We start from the raw sequence: 20,131 nt of genomic DNA, 5'->3' as shown, positions 1-20,131 counted from the left end.
TTGGATAGGAAGAATTAATATTATCAAAATGGCCATACTACCAAAAGTACTATACAGATTCAATGCAATTCCAATTAAAATCCCAATGACATACCTTACAGAAATAGAGTAAGCAATCATGAAATTCATCTGGAAGAATAAGAAACCCAGAATAACTAAAGCAATCCTTAGCAGGAAGAGTGAAGCAGGGGCTATCGTAATAGCAGAACTTCAACTATACTACAAAGCAATAGTAACAAAAACGGCATGGTATTGGCACCAAAATAGACAGGGAGGTCAAGGGTACAGAATAGAGGACATGGACACAAACCCAAATAAATACAATTTTCTCATACTAGACAAAGGGGCCAAAAATATGCAATGGAGAAAAGATAGCCTCTTCAACAAATGGTGCTGGGAAAACTGGAAATCCATATGCAACAGAATGAAACTAAACCCCTATCTCTCACCCTGTACAAAAATCAACTCAAAATTAATCAAGGACCTTGGAATTAGACCAGAAACCCTGCATCTTATAGAAGAAAAAGTAGGTCCAAATCTTCAACATGTCGGCTTAGGATCAGACTTCCTTAACAGGACTCCCATAGCACAAGAAATAAAAGCAAGAATCAATAACTGGGATAGACTCAAACTAAAAAGCTTTCTCTCAGCAAAGGAAACTATCAGCAATGCGAAGAGAGAACCTACAGAGTGGGAGAAAATCTTTGCCACTCATACTTCAGATAGAGCACTACTTTCCAGAATCTATAAAGAACTCAAAAAACTCTACATGAAGAATACAAATAACCCAAACAACAAATGGGCTAAGGAAATGAACAGACACTTCACAGAAGAAGATCTACATGCAATCAACAGATAAATGAAAAATGTTCAACATCTCTAGTAATAGGAGAAATGCAAATCAAAACTACCCTAAGATTCCATCTCACCCCAATTAGAATGGCGATTATCAAGAACACAAGCGACAATAGGTGTTGGCGAGGATGTGGGGGAAAAGTTACACTCATACATTGCTGGTGGGGCTGCAAATTAGTGCAGCCTCTCTGGAAAGCAGTGTGGAGATTCCTTAGAAAACTTGGAATGGAGTCAACATTTGTCCCAGCTCTCCCACTTCTTGGTCTACCCAAAGGACTTAAAATCAGAATAGTACAGAGATACAGCCACAACAATGTTCATAGTTGCTCAATTCACAATAGCCAGATTGTGGAACCAACCTAGATGCCCTTCAATTGATAAATGGATAAAAAAAACTGTGGTATATATATACAATGGAATATTACTCAGCTATAAAAAATAAATAAATTATGGCATTTGCAGGCAAATGCATGAAATTGGAGAATATCATGCTAAGTGAGATAAGCCAATCTCAAAAAAACCAAAGGACGAATGATCTCACTGATAAGCGGATGATGACACATAATGGGGGGGTGGGAGGGGGGCTAGAATGGAGGAAGGAGGGACTGTATAGAGGGAAAAGAGGGGTGGGAGTGGTGGGTAGGGAAGAAAAAAAAATAACAGAATGAATCAAAAACTATTACCCGAGGTAAATGTATGATTATAAAAATGGTATGCCTCAACTTCATGTACAGAGAAACAAGATGTATTCCATTTTTTTACAATAAAAATAAATTTTAAAAAAATGCACATTTGATACATCTAGCCTACTGAGCATCCTCGCCTGGCAACACAGCACCCTGTGGCGTTTACCCTGTGATCATGTGGCAGACTGGTACTTGTGGCTACTCAGTCCCTATCCCTGGAAAAGACCAAAATCCAAAGTGCCATTTCTGCTGAATGCCTATGACTCTAGCACCATCATAAAACTTAAAAATCCTAAGTTGAACCATTGTAAATTAACGACCATCTGGAAAGGCTCTACAATCTTCTGCCATTTAAGAACATTTTAAAAACTACTGTAATTCACTAACATCATAATTCATGAAAGGATATTCTAGCGCATTCCGTTCAAACAGAAAGGATACAATCTCAGAATAAAGGATCTTTTAAATTAAATAGTTTTATGTAAAACTTTACATAAAAGTAAAGTTTATGGAAACTTTTTTCTCGGTCTGTTGTGAGAAAATTAGGAAGTTCTTCTGTATGAGGGGTAAAAATCGACCTCACTAGAACTTTCCCAATAGTATCAGTATTTCTTCCAGAACATACAACAAATCCAGCATCAAATCTGTAGATTCTTAGGCAAAGACACCGTTGGGTAGAGATTAACCAATGGAAGTAAAAAGAACCCATGTCTTGAAGCACAACGAGCAGAAAAATATCTAAAAAACACTACTTAGTGTTTCAGAAAACTTTTGACAAACTTCTTTACCCAAAACCATTTAAAAATCAGGTTGGCGTGAGGGGTGTAACCCAATGGTAGGGAGAATGTTTAGCTTGTGTGAGGTTCTGGATTCTATACCCAGCGACAAAACAAAACAAAAAAAGTCACTATCATTTCTTTTTTCTTTTTTGGTTACTATCATTTTTAAAGGGATGACTAAAGCTGAACTACTTGAGTACAGAGTAACTATTAATTCACATATAATTACAATGACATATTATTACATTTCAGCTTCATAGCTAAATGTCACAGGAGCCCCTGTGACAAAAGACAGTTTAACATGAGAAAGGCATACAAATTTACTAAATACACATTTTTTTTGTGTGACACAGGAGACTTCATAAGGAAATGAAGACCAAAAGAAAGTGTTAAACCTGGCTGTTTTAATACTAGGTTTGATGAAGAGTGAAGAGTCACACAGAAATGGGATAATACACAGACCATGAGTGAATTTGGGGAAATGGAGTAAGCCCTATAACTTTATTATACTTTAAATTTTTTCCTAAACACTAATTTTAATGCTGCCTACTATTCCACCAAACATATTTAACTAGTCCTCCATTCATTCACATTTATGTGAATAGCTCTACGCATAATCTGGTTATTTCCCAAAGGTGGCTTCTTAGATACAGAACTCGGTGGCAACAGGTATAAACAATTTAAGATTTTTGGTATACATAGTTAAATTTCCCTCAGAAATTCCAACGCAGTGCATGAGAATTTTACTTCAACAGTCTTCCTAACAGTGAACATTATCAACCACCATTAAATTAAACATCCTAATCATCATTTACAATTAATATCAGGAAAAAAGAATCAGCTGATATTTGAAAGAAAAAAATAAGATGAATAAGTAGAATAACTAACTCTGGAGAAAATAGATATAATTTAGGGGACAGAAGGGAATTTTAAAATTTCTTGTTCATATCCTCAGAGAAATATGAGAAGATATTGAAAGCACTAAACGAACTATCGGTTACTGTCAAAGAGAGTTGTTCAAAAAAATTCTTGGTAATTAAAAACTAGGATTGCCAAAGTAAAAAATTTAATAAAAATACTGAGAAATGCACTTGTAAAAATCTCCCAAAATACAGAACAAGGGGAAAATGATAGAAAATCTTAGTGACTAGTTATCTGCTCTGGTTCATCTTAGCCCAGAAAATAACAACTTAAATTTCAGAAACTGGGGGTGAGTGGGAGAAGCATAGAGGAAAATGTAAAGATAAAAAATGTCCACATGAAATCAGTGAGTCCAAAAAGTTGGCAAATGAAAGGAGAGAGCCTTATGTATATTATCCAGTTGACCCCAGAACCAAAACTTCTGGCAATTCTCAACACTTGGGGTTGCAGGGCAAACAGAAGAGTATGAGGTGAGGTAAGTTCTCCTCTTGTTATGTCACACAAAAGATGTCATCCATAATCCTTAAGAATTAAAGGTATTTCTTGTTATTGGGTTAACTGCCAGAAGTAACTACAGACTAAAATTGTTCATTGCTATTTAAAATCATTACTTATTAGTTTTTCCTTTTGGAATTTCTTTCAATGTTCACATAATCATTTTATAAAAATGAAAACCACATTTTGCAAAGATAAGATAATACATCAAGCTGTTTCCCACATGCAAATGTACCCTGAGAAGGAACTGACAGGGTGCAGTTTTGGAGACAATAGGTGGAAAGATGTGGGTTCATCTCAGAAGCCTTCACTCTGCAATCATTTGCAAGAGAGCCCTTGCGGGGGAGGTAGGAAGAGGTATGAGATATGAGAGGATGAAACTAATCCATGGTGTATTCCATAGGTGTAGACAAGCAAGGCATTAGGAAGCACATAGAGAAGACATTTTTGAGAGGTGCAGGGGGAATTTACATGGATCAATGATAGATACAGAGAAAGAACAGATGAGAGGAAACCGTGAGGCCAGAAATGTTTGGTGAAGGACCTTGAAGACGGTCAGAAGGTGAAGGTTTTAATCGCAGGTTCACTTGTCAAATTTTTTCAAAAAGGGATTGGGGATATAGCTCAGTGGTCCAGTATTTAAAAAATATATATTCTTGAAGAGAACTAGAGGACACTCCCAATATTCAGATACACATGCATACTCTGTAAATTACTCCTCTGCAAGAAGAAAAATCTTTGCCTGAAACAACATCTGTTGTCTGCCCACATCAAGGTACTCTACTAGTAGTGCAGTTTACTGGAATCAGACAAATAGGCACACATTGTTAGTATTTGTTATGGTTGTCCACATTTAAAGCAATGACCTAGAGCCTCAGTATCCAGAGTAATTAAGGACACTATTCTGTCAGCCATTGTACTCAAAATTACACATGAAGTACATATATCTGGGAAGAATATTATCTTGCCTGTTGACCAGAGCTCCATCTTATTAAGTAAGAGAAAAGAATAAGGTTTAAAAAAAAATCTGCTGTGTGCTACTAGGGGCTGATCCTGGTAGAATGGGAAAGCACTTTCCCTTGAGAAAACCAGAAATTTTTGAGGATAATAGCATTTTCCTTTGCATAAATTTCTAATTCTCATTCCATTATCATCACTAAAAACAATTTGCTCAGAGAGCTTAGGTTCATATTCTAAAACTTACTGATGACCTTACAGGGTAGGAGAAGAGTATATATTGAACCCTATTCTTTTCTTTTCTTGGCTCAGACCATGACTCCTCGACTTATTATCCATGTGACCTTGAGCTAGTTACCTAACCTGTTGTTGCCTCAGTCTCCTCATCTTCAAAATGAGGACTACACTAATACGTACAGTTTAGGGAACTTGGGAGCTAAATGATATAATATCTGGAAATACTTTGCTAGGTTTCTGGCTCCTACTATTATTATTTAGCTATTTAAAATCGCCTTTCATCTGTAAAAAAAAGAGGATAATTCTTTTGCCTAACTTACCATGTGGACGTGAACATAAAAGGAGATAAAACACCACACGGCTTAGTACATAATAAACTCTCGATAAATACTAAGTGGAATTTATTACTCTGACTTTTCAACAGAAGAGAAGTCATAATGCCAAATACGTTCCCTTCAGAATGTTCTTCAGAAACACTGCCACCTAGTGACACATCTACAACTCCTCCAAGGTTCCCTCTCAGAAGCCCTGGTTCTCGGACATTTTTCATTGTTTCTGGCTTGTTGATGGAGTGGGTTCCTCTCAGTCCTTTGAAGAGGTACTCTGAAACAGTGGGTCACTGCTGACTGGCCTCTGCTGCCTGCCATGGGCTCAGGGACCTGGGTCCAAAAGTAAGGAAAGTTCAATGCAATCACCCGCCTGTGTGTGCTCCCGTTTCTGAGGATCCATTTGCTTCTGTCCTAACTAGATTGACTAAACCATGGGCATAATATTTCCTTAAGCAAAACCAACATGAAAAATGATGAAAAATCCCCAGAACAGCAAAGCACAAAGAATTAACTAAGGCATTACTCACAAAACCATCACACAGTGAATCACTTTGGGGTAGTGGGTAGCTAAAACCGATAAGGAAGAAGCATGGCAATTAAACAGTAGGTCACATGTGGCAGGCAGCCGGGGAAGGAAGTATTATCTCAGTGATGCAGGAGCAGGCTCCAGTGCCGCAGAGCCCAGCGGCTCTCAGCAGCCTGCCTGTGTTCATGGACCAGAACAGAAATGACCTGAAAACAAACTGGGCCGGTTGAACCTCACTTAAAGATCAAACACTGAAGTAGATAACTAAGGGGTGACCTTTGCATCCTATGTTTGGATGTCAGATGTTTTTATAACCTGGCTGCTTTTTGCAGGCAAAGCATATGGTAAAGTATTCCTCAGTCTTTTGATATTGAGGAAGTTTCCAAATTTCAGGAGGACCCTTGAGAATCTTTTGTTTCAATTACTCAGGTAATAGAAGTAAAATGTCTGAGAGTGGCAATAAAATGAGGTGAGGACTCGATTGCCTAGATTTCTATTTCTAATTTCTGTGTGATGTTTTATTAAAGGATCCTTGTCTCCAAATCTTGGCACCATCCTCACTTCAAAAACCCTCAGTTGACCTCCTTAATGGTAAGGTCAGATTTTCCAGCAGTATTCTTATGGAACCAGCACCCACTATTATCGCATTACATGGCATTTATATGAATGATTATCTCATTACTGATTCTTCTTCCCCCTTGACTGTAAACTCTATGAGGTCAGGGTCCCATTCTGCTTTGCCTAGCATCACACACCCAAACTTACCACAGGCTGCAGGCGCTGAATATATGAGGAAAACAGAGGTCATTCATTGCTGGAAACTAATGATCCAGAGCTAAATCTGTCACGGCATAGAGATGGATATGGCCAGTGGTAAAAGACCTGAGGACTCGTTCCATGTCCATCTGTGTGTTAGTTAAAGATGACTGTCTCACAGAAATCAGGGGTGAGAAAAACTGGAAGTATAGTGCCAAAAGAGGGACAAAATTAATTTGGTCAAAGGAGGGAACATAATATCTCACTCCTCTACAACCAAACTCTGTTTAGAGTTTATGTCAAGAACAACTTAATTTTCTTCCAAAGTAAACTTTGGATTGGGTTTAAGTGGTTAAAATTTAATTTCGTATTTGTGGTACAAGATCAATTAGTATAGAAGTTTTAGAAAAAGGATGAGATGATTTGGTAACATTCTACCACATTCCTATTCTTTAGACACGATCATGATACTGAAAAAAATCATCAAATACAAGAATTTGAGTTGAAATAAAACCTGTAATCTGGTTTGGGGAAAAATAGTAAGACACATGTATGTCTATGTAATTATATGAAACAGTCTCAGAAAATTAAAAGCTTGATTTTAAGAGTTTTCAAATTAAGCAGAAAGATAAACTTCGTGAGATAGGGAAATATATTCACCAACAAGTCTATTTTGCTCCAAAGAGTTAATTAGGCACTGTTTTATAGATGTGATGCTAATGCTAAGATAGGGGTTTAAATAGAACATATTGCTTTTAGTTCAGGATCCTAGATACGTGGAAGTCAGAGTTCACCGCATTATAGAGGGAATGGGAATAAGAGGTGCAAAACATAAACACTAGGAGGAATCTAAAGCAATCATCCTCAAGTCAACAAAATATCTGTTTCAATATCACCTATTACAGATTTTTAGACATAGTCTTATCCTTTTGATTTACACAATAATATTGGACCTATAGTATTCTAATCTATGCTGCCTAAAATTCACCCTGTATTTTTATTATGATAACAGGGTGGAAAAGTCAAAGAAATGGTCTTTTTTCTTAAGTTTATATTCTATTTCCATGGTTGACATGTTAACATTTGTTATTGTAAAAAAAGAAATTGACTTCTTCCTCTATAAAAAATAAAATAATGTTTTGTTTTCAGAATATTTTTTGATTAAGGGAATTAATTTAATCTTTCTACTGCAGTGTATTTTTGAGGGTTCCAATGGGTTATGGAAAATGAAGAACTCTACTGCCTTCAGCCTAATGAAATACTTATTATGGGGTGAGATAAAATTAAGGGGGCAATTAAACACCTGATGTCAATAATTTTATAGCCTTTGCTTGATTTAAAGAGTACAAAGATAGTCTAGTAGTCATCTAGTGGTTGGAAATTAACTTTAAACTCTTTGGCCATCATATCTAATGAGTAATGTCCCAAATGGTTCCAAATGGGCTCCCCAAAGCATGACCTATATGGGGTTAGGAATCTTAGAATGTTCTCCTGTGAATATACACAGAATGAGAATTCGGTGTATCACAATCTGTTGACAAAGGTTCTAGCATTCTGTGAGTCTCTCATCTTACGAATGGATTTTAAGATGATTGTGCCATCTCAATAATATGTGTTTTTTTTTTTTTTTTTTTCTATTTTTCTCTGTATTTTCTTGATCTTTATGATGTTAGGCCTTCTCAGATACAGCCAAGGCTTGGAAAGCCCTTGTAAAAAATGTTTGCTAAGCTACATATGTACTCAATCTGCACTTTGAGATTTATGATACTAATTACATGACTGATGTACTTTATAGATTAAGTGAAATCACCTCAATATTTTGACCTTAACTCATTCAGATTTGGCATGTTCTGAGTAATGTGGTTATTTCATTTAGGCTTTAGTTTATGTTTTACATTATCACCACATCTTGGCCCATCAATCACTAGTGCTGTCTTAGGGAGATAAAAGGAAAAATGTTAAGATTCAGTGCTGATAAAGGAGGTCTGAAATTAGGGGTCTTACAAATGTAGTGGTAGATGGAGGCATCTTTCCAAAAGTAAAACTGATCAAAATAACTGAGGAGAAAAAATAGAATTAGCATCAAAGTAGTAAAATTGTAACCAATTTCTCATTCTACACTAGTGAGACCACTTAAATCTGAGTGCTTGCCAGTTTCTTAGAGGACCGAGCTTTTTTTTGGTTATAATATGCATAGTGCTATGGTTTGGATGTGAGGTGTCCCCCAAAAGCTCACCTGTGAGACAATGCAAGGTTTGGAAGAGAGATGATTAGGTCATAACCTTAACCTAATCAGAGAATTAATCCCTGATGGGATTAACTGAGTGGTAACTGGAGGCAGGTGGACTGTGACTGGTGGAAGTGGTTCACTGGGGGACGTGGCTACGGGGCATATATTTTGTATCTGGAGAGTGGAGTCTCTCCCTGCTTTCTGATCACCATGCGAGCTGCTTCCCTCTGCCACACTTTTCCACCATGATGTTCTGCCTCACTCTGAGCCCTGAGGAATGGAGTCTGCTGCCTATGGACTAAGAGCTCTGAAACCACAAGCCCCCAAGTAAACTTTCCATCCTCTATAATTATTCTGGTGGAGTCTTATAGTCACAGCAGCAAAAAAGCTGACTGAAACGCATAGATAATTCCTAAAAGACTAAAAATAATCTTAATGTGTACAAGACAAAAATATGACAAATGCACTAAGGGAGTAGTTCCTCTTCAGCCAAAAAATACGTAGTATGGTGTACTTGTACCTTCCAATTACCTCTACAATGGTCACAAGGAATTTGTTGCTCAAAATAACTAAAGTACCCAGGTTTGTGAATTATTTACTTTAAAAAAAAAATCAGTGTTTGCAAGATTATTCCTGTTTAAAAAAACACTTTTATTTTTTGCATTTGATTGAACGTCATAGAGTGAGTCAGAAAAGGGCGAAATTTCATCCATGATATTGAAGCCAGAATTAAGGACAGGTAGTTAGTGCAGAAATAGGGAATTGGGTCAATTCGAGGAAATGAAGCCATGAAGTCATCTGCCTCTGGAAGTTGGAGACTGCCCCTGGAAGAATGGAATGTCAAGGATCTCCGGAGCCCATTGATTACCAAATTTACCTGCCTTTATCAAGGACTGCAAACAAGGAGCTGCTAATTAATGCCCCCTGGACCCTTACCTGCCTGAATCACCTTGGCCCTTCCCCTGCCCATGGCTTCTCACTTAATGCAAAACCAGGCCTAGTCTTCTAGGCAGGAAGGAGAGATAAGGGGGGAGAAAACTGGAGAACAAAAGAGACTTTAACCTATAAAAGATGGAGGGTGCACTCACTTCTTGGGACTTTAGAACATCAGCCATGGCCCCCTTCTTCCTGCCGGGAGAAATCTGTATTATTACCTTTAAATAAAACCTGCTTAATATGCTTGCCTTGGCGTGCTTCTCTAGTGTTCAATCTTCAACATTAGAAGGAGCAGAACTCATCACCGGTAAACTGCGGTATCAATATCAGGAATTGTCTTAACCCACAGCCTGTGTTCACCAAAGCTTGCCATGGTTGATTTGTTAATGTGTTATGTTATGCTATGTGTCATGCAATGATTAAGTGACCATGGTGTTTCTTTAACGCCCCCCCCCAAATTGTTTTGAGCTTTTTCAAGATCTAGAATAGCCCATGTCAATGCCAACTCTCATGAGCATCAAGGTGGAGAAAAATATTGAAATGGTTTCTATCAAATAATTTTGATGACTCTTCTCTGATCCCAAGGGAGGGTTAACTGACCCTGAAGGAAGGTCTGTGCTTACCCCTATCACAGCATTGACCATTCTGCAGTTGAAACTGCTTGCTGCTGACCTGCCTCTTGCTGAACTCCTTCAGAGCAGCAATAGTATCTTACACATGTAATATACTCAATAAATACTTTCAAGCTAATAATTTTAATAACACTAGATCAAAACTGTATACAAAGAATGGGCTATACAAAAGCAAAATAGGGAGTAGGTTTATTTTATAAATTCCCTGATATTGTGTGTATCAGATATGCTTTAAATGATCTTACAAAAATTTGTAAGGAAAATTTGAAATTTTTATAAGGAAGCGTCCACCCATTGCATGGACTCTTTTTGTTTTTAAGTTAAGTATATTTCTACTTATTCTTAAGAAGTTTCAAAGTCTTGGTTAACATTAATTGAATATAATCCAACCAAAGTTATTGAGTTCCTAGGACTTGTTCAAAGCCCCCCGGCCCAGACCCACGAAGTCAGAATCTCTAAAAGTGAGAGCCCATGTCATTGTGATTACACCGTACAATCCAGGCTGGAGGGCACTGATTTAGACAAAGATTCTTCCATGAATTTATTTGTGAAGAAAATGAAAGCTTAAGTAACCCATTCAAAGTCAGAGAAAATGGAAAATAGAACACAAGCTTCCAGTTTCCCAGCACAGGGGTCTGACCACCAGATGGAATTACATCTAACAACACCGGCAGATCACCCACCAGCACTGACAAGTCAGGTCCACGGCACCCATTCATTCACACTCTTGCATGCCAAGTGCTAAGAAATAGAAGGTACTTTTACTTCCAGAGATAACAATCATGACAAACTAATTAGGAAGACATAATATTCATAATGTAAATCCAGAGAAGATATAACACGAAATATATTTAATGGTAAAAGCACTTGCTGAAAGAGTCATGGGAATTCAGAGAAATGTAAATTAACTCTCGAAAAGATCACTCAAGGAGGAGACAAGACTTACCAAAATAAAAACTTGAAATTACAAGTATTTTCAAAGACAATGAATGATATTTCAAGATCTTTCCCTAACAAGTCAAGTAATTCTAACAGATATGTCCCTAAGTTATTTAGTATTGGTTTTATTAAAGAAGATTTAGTAGATTTGGGAGAAATTTACAGCCCTTGCACAATTTCCAGTCATAAATCAAAATGTAGATACAGTCATTTTATCACGGAAAGATTTTAGGTCAATTGGAGGAAAAAAATCCAATTAACAGCAAAGTAAGATGAGTTATTACTAATAAACTCATGCAGCTATGAAGAATACTCTTTCAAAATATTTTTTCAGACACAAAGTAGATAACCTATTTAAGGGGCATGTTGATAATATTCACTGTGCCTCATGTAAATATCATAAAAATACAAATTTGGTTGATACTGAAGAGCATATTGGAGAACCAGAAAAGGCCAGTTCTCTATAATATTGCAATCACTAAGTCATCCCATAACTGTCTTCTTTTCATCCTTCCCTTCATATGTCCATTAAACTTGAATTTCATCTCTCCTCTGACATCGTCCACTTTTTGGTTTGGTTTTTAGATTATTGCAAAGTGCTTATACTAGCACCTTGAATACAGATACTGGTTGTTACTGTGCTGTGCACTCCCAGAAATACCCAATATGATTGAAAGAGTCCATGGTGAGTGGCTAAGACATGGACCTCAGACTGCTTAAGGTCAAACCCAGACTCTATCACTTGCCAGGAGGATGATCTTGAGCAATTTACTCAACTTTACTCAACCTCTATGTATTTCAAATTCTTCATCTCTAAAATTAGAATAATAAGAGTACCTGCCTCAAAAAGTTTGGTGAGGAAATTTCAATCAGTTATACTTACAAAGTGGTTAAACCAGTGCCTTGAATACAGCATTTACTCAATGGATTTTGGTGGCTATTTCAGTATCCTAGACTAATAATTTTTCAATGAACATTGGGTGGAAAGGTTGTTAGATGGGAAAATGACATAGAAATAAAACAAGTGATGAAAGAATAGCATATTCACTACAAACAATAGGACTTGATCTTTTTCCTGATCTACTTTAAACTTGCAATAAAATCCTAGATAACTTCTGTAAGTTCTCTTTGATCTGAAAGTTATGAAATAATTACATTAATACTTCTTACTCTCTTCCAAGTGACATGTAGATTAATTCTATAATATTTTCCATGGAAGCACCCGAAGATCACATTTTACAAGTATAATATATTATTTTTAAATATCTTAGTTTCTCTCCAATGCTTTCCAGAAGGATGGAGTACTCCTTTTGACAGAATCCTCAAAGAGCTGAATATGTATTTGTTCAGCTTGGCAGCCTTGGAACCTCATAGGTGCTAATTGTCTAATGGTATAATTAGAGACATGGTACTAGAGTTTGGCATCTGCAAAAGTACATATAGTGAAGCCAGATGCAGGTCTTATCTGGAGACTGTAGTGAAAAGAACAAAGTATTGTGACAGCATCTTGTAAGGAAAGTGGCATTGTTCTGACATATACTGAAAAATGCCCAAATACCACAGCATAGGTTTCATGACATTAACCTATGTAAAAGCATCGAAGTGATGACTACTTGAATTCAAAGTGACCCCTTCTCTACGATCAATGTCTTCAAGAGAGATAAACCCAAGTGTTGTGGAGGATGTTTAATGCATGACCCAAGAGAATAAAAATGTATGTCAAACACTGATTTATTAAGTAATTTCTGCAAAAGCTGCACCTAAGAGATACATCACAGGGTCTGAGTTATTGGAGGAGAATGTCCCAGCCTGTGGGAAAGCGGCACAGGCTCTTGAATTTACAACTTGCCAAAAGAAAGGGAGGTGGGGGAACTGCTAGAAGAAAACCTACCATTCTATTTGGAGGTTTGATAAATTGTGATTTGTGGAAAGTGCTCATTTCAAAGCCTGTGTGTTTTATTTTATTAGCTTATGCCATTGCCTGTCGCATTTAACCACATGTTCTGCCGAGGAAACTAACGGGAAGCTGCCTCTGGGATGCAGAACAGACTCATGCATCTTATCCTGAGTGACTTTTCCTTCAGTAGAAGATGGCTGTCCATCTAGGCCTTGATCTATACCCTAAACCTTTGCAGAATGATGCTGAATTATTCTGAACAACACTCTCCATCTAATTTCACCTCAAAGACTTTCAAAGTGAAAAGATCCTTGGAGATCATCTAGTGACAACATTCTCATTTTACAAATAAGGAAGAGGAGACTCAGAGAGCTATGAGACTTGGCCAGGATCACACACCCAGGACCTGGTAGTCTGGACTGGATTCTAGTGCCCAGGACTTGGACCAATGTCCTTTCCCTTGCTTGAGCTAATGTCTTAATTAGGTTGGATTATACTGCATATACTGCACCTGCTTGAGTATTTAATTTTTTACCTGAAAACAACTTAGAATATTGGGAAAACTCAAACAAAAAAATATAGCAAAGCAATGGTGTTGCTTATAATGAAAATTTAGGCAAAAAGGTCAAAATTCATGTTGCTCTTAAATATGTAGAGAATAATATGGTTAAGTGGTTTGATCAAAACATTAGTTCTCAGTGGAATGAATTTGACCTAAATTTGCTATGTACATATATGAATATATCACAGTGAATCTCACCATCCTGTATATCAACAAGACACTAATTTTTAAAAAATTATAAGAAAATAGCAGGAAAATCAGTAGAGTAGAGCGGATGAAATGGGAAGGAAGAAGGAAGGGAAAGGGGAAGCACCGGAGACTAAATTAGAGCAAATAATATTCCATGCATTTATAATTATGTCAAAATGAATCCTAACATTATGTATAACTAAAAAAGAACCCATAAAAAGAAAAAAAAAATGTTAGTTCTCAACCAGGTAACAGAGAGAAATCTGGGAGTGGGAGAAATCTGAAAATGTTGTTTGCAATGATTTTAAACTCATCTGATCCCATTCCATTTTAAAATTTCATTTTATATCACTGACTTCCTTACCATTCAACCAGAACACATGCTTAGACAATCACGAGTACTTCTTTCATGACAGTTAATCTGATTCTCAGCAATAAGCAAAAGAATACTCTGTTTGAATATGCAATGCAAAATTAACTTTACATAAAAACTTCATAATACCCACAAATGATTAAATCTATGTGTCCGGTACAGGAATCTTATTCAACAGAGCACTCATCTTCTTTTATTTTTCTCTAAATATTTACCTATATGTAAATAAATATATGTAGATGGATCTATCTCTATATTCATATACATCTATCTATAGCAGTGTGTGTGTGTTGGTTCAATTCCACCACTGAATATGGTTGGCGTTTAGTACCTCAGGAAAACTAAAAATGATATGAATATCACTTTCCCTTAACCTTCACTTTGTTTCTGGAGTACAGGGTAGCCAAAGTTCCACAAAGTAGACTTTTTGATTTTTCAAATCTTAACTCATTAAGCCTATTTAAAAAGCTCTGAAATTCTTGGATGGGACAATCTTCCAATAGACAGTGAATGAAAATGCATAATTTAATACCAGATTGTAAAACTGATCGCCAAAGTAAACCTTGAGCCAAATCAACTTTTATTTAAGTTCACTTTTATTTGAACTTTAAGCACCAAGTTCCCGTTTTCCCAAACCCTTCGCCTTCTGATGCTTAGAGTTATAAGAAGCTAGGATATCGGGTATCCCTGCAGGGTGGCATATCTGAGAATCAGCCGTGCTGTTTGAGTAATAGGAGAAGTCAGTATCTTCCTGACTGCTTCAGAGACCCAAATGTTCGCCTGGACCAGTGGTAGTGAATTATTCATGCAGATCCCTAAAACCAAACTAAACAAGCAATCAAAAATCTGTTTTTCCTCAAAGCATGAATAATTCTGTAGGGGAGGAAAGATTTTTCTTCTCTCCTCCCAGGTTGGATAGCTGAGTCTATAAAATAAACTGATGATAGGCAAATAAGCAGGAGAAAAGGCACACGACTGTATTAATTGTTAATATGATGTGCATGAAAGCATCACAGAATAAAAAGGTAAATACCCAAAAGAGGGGTGAGATTTGAGAGTTCAAGTACCACCCTAATATAGGAAGGGAATGGAGAGGTAGGTCACTAAGGGGAGAGTAAATGATTTTTAGGAAAGATGGATGGCCTCGTAGAAGAATGTTTAGGAGCTATGATAATTTGTGACAAACCATCAGGGTGTGATGTCAACTCCTAGTGTACTTTCCTCCCTGGTTGGTAAAACTCCAGGGAAGGGACTGACAGTAGTGGAGTTCCTTCTGACCGATGTATCCTTAGGCAGATACGGAAGTTCATGGTTCATGGAAAGACTCTGCCTGCATTTGCCCATTTTTCAAGTGCTTTCAGCTCCAAATAATCAATATACCAACATGGAATATTTTCAGGTAGCAGGTCTGTTATGGTTTGGATTTGAAGTGTCCCCCCAAAGCTCTTGTGTTATTGCAGGAATTTTTGGAGGTGAAATGATTGGAGTGTAAGAACTATAGCTTAATAAGTCTGTCCTAGTTTGAATGGTGGCTGGAGGAGGTGGGTCAAGGGGTGCATGGCCTGAAAGGTTCATCTTCTCTGTGGCCCCTTCTCTCTCTCTACTTTCTGTCTGTTGTGAATGGAGAAGTGCCCCTCCACCATGCCCTTCTGCCAGGATGTTCCATTTTGGGGCTGAGACCTCTGAAACTATTAGACTAAACTTTTCCTCCACTGAATTGTTCTCAACAGGTGTTTTGGTCACAGCAACAAAAAGCTGACTAAAACAGTGTCCTAAACTCCTTCATATTTGGGGGCAGCATGTTCAAGTCTCACACAATATGTAATCATTAGGAAGTAATTATAAATACTGATAAAAAGAAAAAATAAAAACAATTCATAATCCCATCACTCTCAGGTAGGTAGCATTATACATAGCCCTCAGAGCACATTTTTTTCCCTAAAAAGTAAATGTGAATCCTATTATGTTTTATAACTTGATTGTTTAATTTCTCTTTAAAGATATAAATATTCTACCTTTTATATCATTTGTATAGAATTTCCTTGTAAAGTTGTTTGCTTTTATTTCGCAAATCCCCTAATGTTGGATATTTAGTTTGGTTTCAATTAAAGTAAATGCTGCATTGAACTAATGTTGGATACTTAGTTCACTTGTAATTAAACTAATAGCTGCATTGAACTTCCCTGAAGGTAAATCTTAGAACAAATCCATAGTTTTTCTCTTTTTTTGTTTGTTTCTCAGTTTTTATTGTCATTTTCTGAATCATAAAATCAATATGTATATTCTATAAACTTTTGAAATTTCAAACATATAACAAAATAAAAAGTTAGTAACTTATTATTTTACCATCCAGAATCTCCTTTGTGAACATTTTGATGTTCCCTTTTTTTCCTGTGATTGCTTACATTCTTTTTTGTTTGTTTGTTTGTTTTCAGTACCGGGGATTGAACTCAGGGGCACTTGAACACTGAGCCACATCCCCAGCCCTATTTTGTAATTTTTTTCAGAGACAGGGCCTCACCGAGTTGGTTAGGGCCTCGCTTTTGCTGAGGCTGGCTTTGAACTTGAGATCCTCCTGTGTCAGCCTCCTGAGCCACTGAGTTTACAGGTGTGCGCAGTTGTGCCTGGCTGTAAATTACTTACATTCTTAATTTTCTATTGTGTATACAATTCTACACTCCTTTTAAAATACATAACTAAATGTCTTTACGCCTTTTTCCATATTAGGGATGATTTACTTTCTCTCCAACTATGTGCCCTCAGGAGATGGTCCCCATGCCTGATATTCCTTCTTCCTTGCTTCATTCTCTTAGTGCTCTCATCCTCAGAGGAACATAGTTTATCTTATTCCTTAGGATATGCTTTAGAATTGCTAGTTTAGAAATATGCTAATTTTAAACATTTATTATCATTTCTAAACTGCTTTATGGAAAGGTAATATTAAGTAAAATCCCAAATAGTATAGTCCACGTAGTACCTTCTATTTCACAATGAACTTCTGAATTTTCTATGTGACTGCTTAGAACCCTGAAGAGGTTTCTCACATCTTTCAGTACTGTCATTGCTGGTTATTATCATTTTCTCAGTTTTGGCAAACAGAAGCAGGAAATCATCACAGGGCATTGTCATGTTATAGGTCTTCTTATTAAATGTAGCATTTAGTGAGTGTTTCTGAGAACAAGCACCTCTAGAGTAACAACCCTGTGCCATTAAATATTAAGATAAATATAAAGTGGTTCCTCCCTTCTAGAAGCCTGCATCTAGAGAAGACTGCTGGAAACAGGAAACTTCCAAAGGACAAAGAGGCAGGGGTCGGTGGTTAAGGAGGAGCTATTTTAAAGAGGGTGAGTGCAAAATAGTGAGTTGGCCTGGGGCAGTCACAGGATTGAGTGTATTCAAATGAATGCCCGGGGCTACTGCAGCTCCTCTAGCCCTGTCAATGGGTTGACCTGCAGTTTGGTTGGTTACATTTGTAATAAGTTGTTCATTTCTGCTTAGAAACAATGGAGCTGTGATTTTTTTCCCTAATGTTCAGTTCCCACTTTCCTTTTATGTGAACCAATAACAGTGGGCTTTCTCCCTTCTATATATTTGGCCTCTGACCTGAGATTATGCAGCCAAGTAGATGCACCTCATTTTTGTTAAGTAGGGTTATCATGTTCCTGGCAGGTGTGTGGCTCATCAGAATCCTTTATATTTGTGCACATGCCTTTTTTTTTTTTTTTTTTACATTATTCTAAATGCATGTGTAGCACATATTATCAATCCTCAACATCAGTGAACTGAACTGTGTGTTTATGCAGCTGCTGATTTTCTAAGACACCCACTTGGAAAAGGGACAAAAGTTCTGAATGTACCTTTTTGTAAATCAGAAAATATACAGAGTCCAAATTTAAAAAAAAAAAATGATAAGGGTTTTCAATTCAAAAGCCTTGCCAACAGGGGCAGTGGCGGTGCACACACTGGGCCATGAAGAGAGACCTCTGTTTCAAGCATCTTCTTGGAAGCAAGAATCACCATGTGGAATGTAGCAGCATTTGTTTCTTTAAAGAAAATGAGTTTTGCAGGAATGCAATGTGTAGTACTCATTTATTATTTTTTATGAGTAGAAAAATCTGGAAATAATCCATTTTGTAGTATGTCTATACAACCAGAGTTTACAGAATCCCTCCTACACTGAGGGGTTTCATTCTTCCACCCAACTACTTGACCTTACCAATTTCCTGCCTGTGCCTCTTTGAGCTGCTTCCAACTTCCATCAACTCCTCTTGCTAAGCAGTTCAGGAAGTACAGTTTACATCATCTCCACTGAGTACCAATCATCCCATGAGATAGACAAAGGCAGAGGAAAGGTTCCTTTCACAGATGACAGGGGTACAGGGAATGTCACACCCAAAATATGGCACTTTTACATACTGAGTATTTCTAACTGAAGAAAACAGGGAGAACCTCAGAATCAGGAAGACTTCCTCAACTTCTGCCACATTTTGTCCCCTGAGGTGAGTTAGAAATTGAAATTGCCCTCATTCCTTCACCCCTGAAACAGGCTGTAGAATATAGAGAGGTCATTAAATGACCTTCTCTCTCACTTTTCCCCCCAAAGATCCTCATGTGACAGATGTCCTGCCCTAAACACAGAGAAAAAGAATGTCACCCAGAGAAGTCACAAGGAATATGGATGAACAGAACTTACTGTGCACCACTCCCCACCCTGATGTTATCATTGGTTCATACCCTTTGGCTTCCATCATACTTCTGCACAATCCATAAAAGTACAATTTTCCCTAGGTCTTTGGGTTTTCATTTCTGAAGGCACCTGTATGACCAAAAACGTCTATCAAACAGATTTGTTATGCTATTCTCTTCCTAAATCATATTTTGTCCTAGGGTACTCAGCCATGAACTCAGTGATGGACAGGGAAGATAGGAATTTTTTACCTGCTACACAGATGAGGAGGCTGCAGCTCAGCAAGAATGAGTGTCTTGTCCAAGGTCTGCATTTTTTCTGAAGGATGCTTTAGGTTCCCTGAGTGTACATGCAGAAAATTGGTAGGACACAGGTCATTCTGTACCCTTTCCAAGAAGAATTCTCTCTAGGATTTAGTCAGGGGAAGGTTGTAGGGGACTGTGTCCTCTGCTGAGCTGCCCCCTACTCTGTCACCCGGCCTCCAATATTCTCATTCAGTTCTTGCGAGGAGCTTCTAGTTAGAAGTTAACATATTCTCATAATTTAGGAAGTGTGAAGTGGGAGGGACAAAGTCAAATCCACATGTACTTTGGTGGATACAATGCCGTCCACATATCATATTGTTGCTGTTCTCTGATCATCTTTTATTTCAGAATAACTTCTGAATTTTCTATATGGTTGCTTTGGACCTTTAACAGTTTCATTTTTTTTTTTATTTACCCTTTTGACAAATATTTATTGATTCATTATTCTGCTGGATTTCTGAATTTACAAAGCGGTAAGTAAAGCAATTTCTCTGTTTCTTCTTTCCGCCTATTCCTCCTACCCTCTGAGAGCTCACAATAACAGTGTTATATTGAATTAAGTTTTTCCTAAAGCCACCTCCATACATATTTTAAGTTTGGTCTAAAGGTTTCCCCCTACTTAGTGAACTGCACTCTAACTTGATATGTTTATAGACTACAACCTACCCTTGTAAGTAGTTGCTGAATCTCGATCACCAGTGATCAATCACAATCATAGCCAAATTCAAATAAGACAGATAGGATCCGTGACCAATTAGGTTGTTGGGGGCTGTGCCACATGGGCTGTGCCGGGATGGCACCTGGCGGCCAGCTGGAGGTTGTTTTGATCACATCGGCGGT

This window comes from Sciurus carolinensis, chromosome 5 (assembly GCF_902686445.1).
Source record: "Sciurus carolinensis chromosome 5, mSciCar1.2, whole genome shotgun sequence".
Taxonomy (NCBI): domain Eukaryota; kingdom Metazoa; phylum Chordata; class Mammalia; order Rodentia; family Sciuridae; genus Sciurus; species Sciurus carolinensis.
This window is presented reverse-complemented; position numbering follows the sequence as displayed.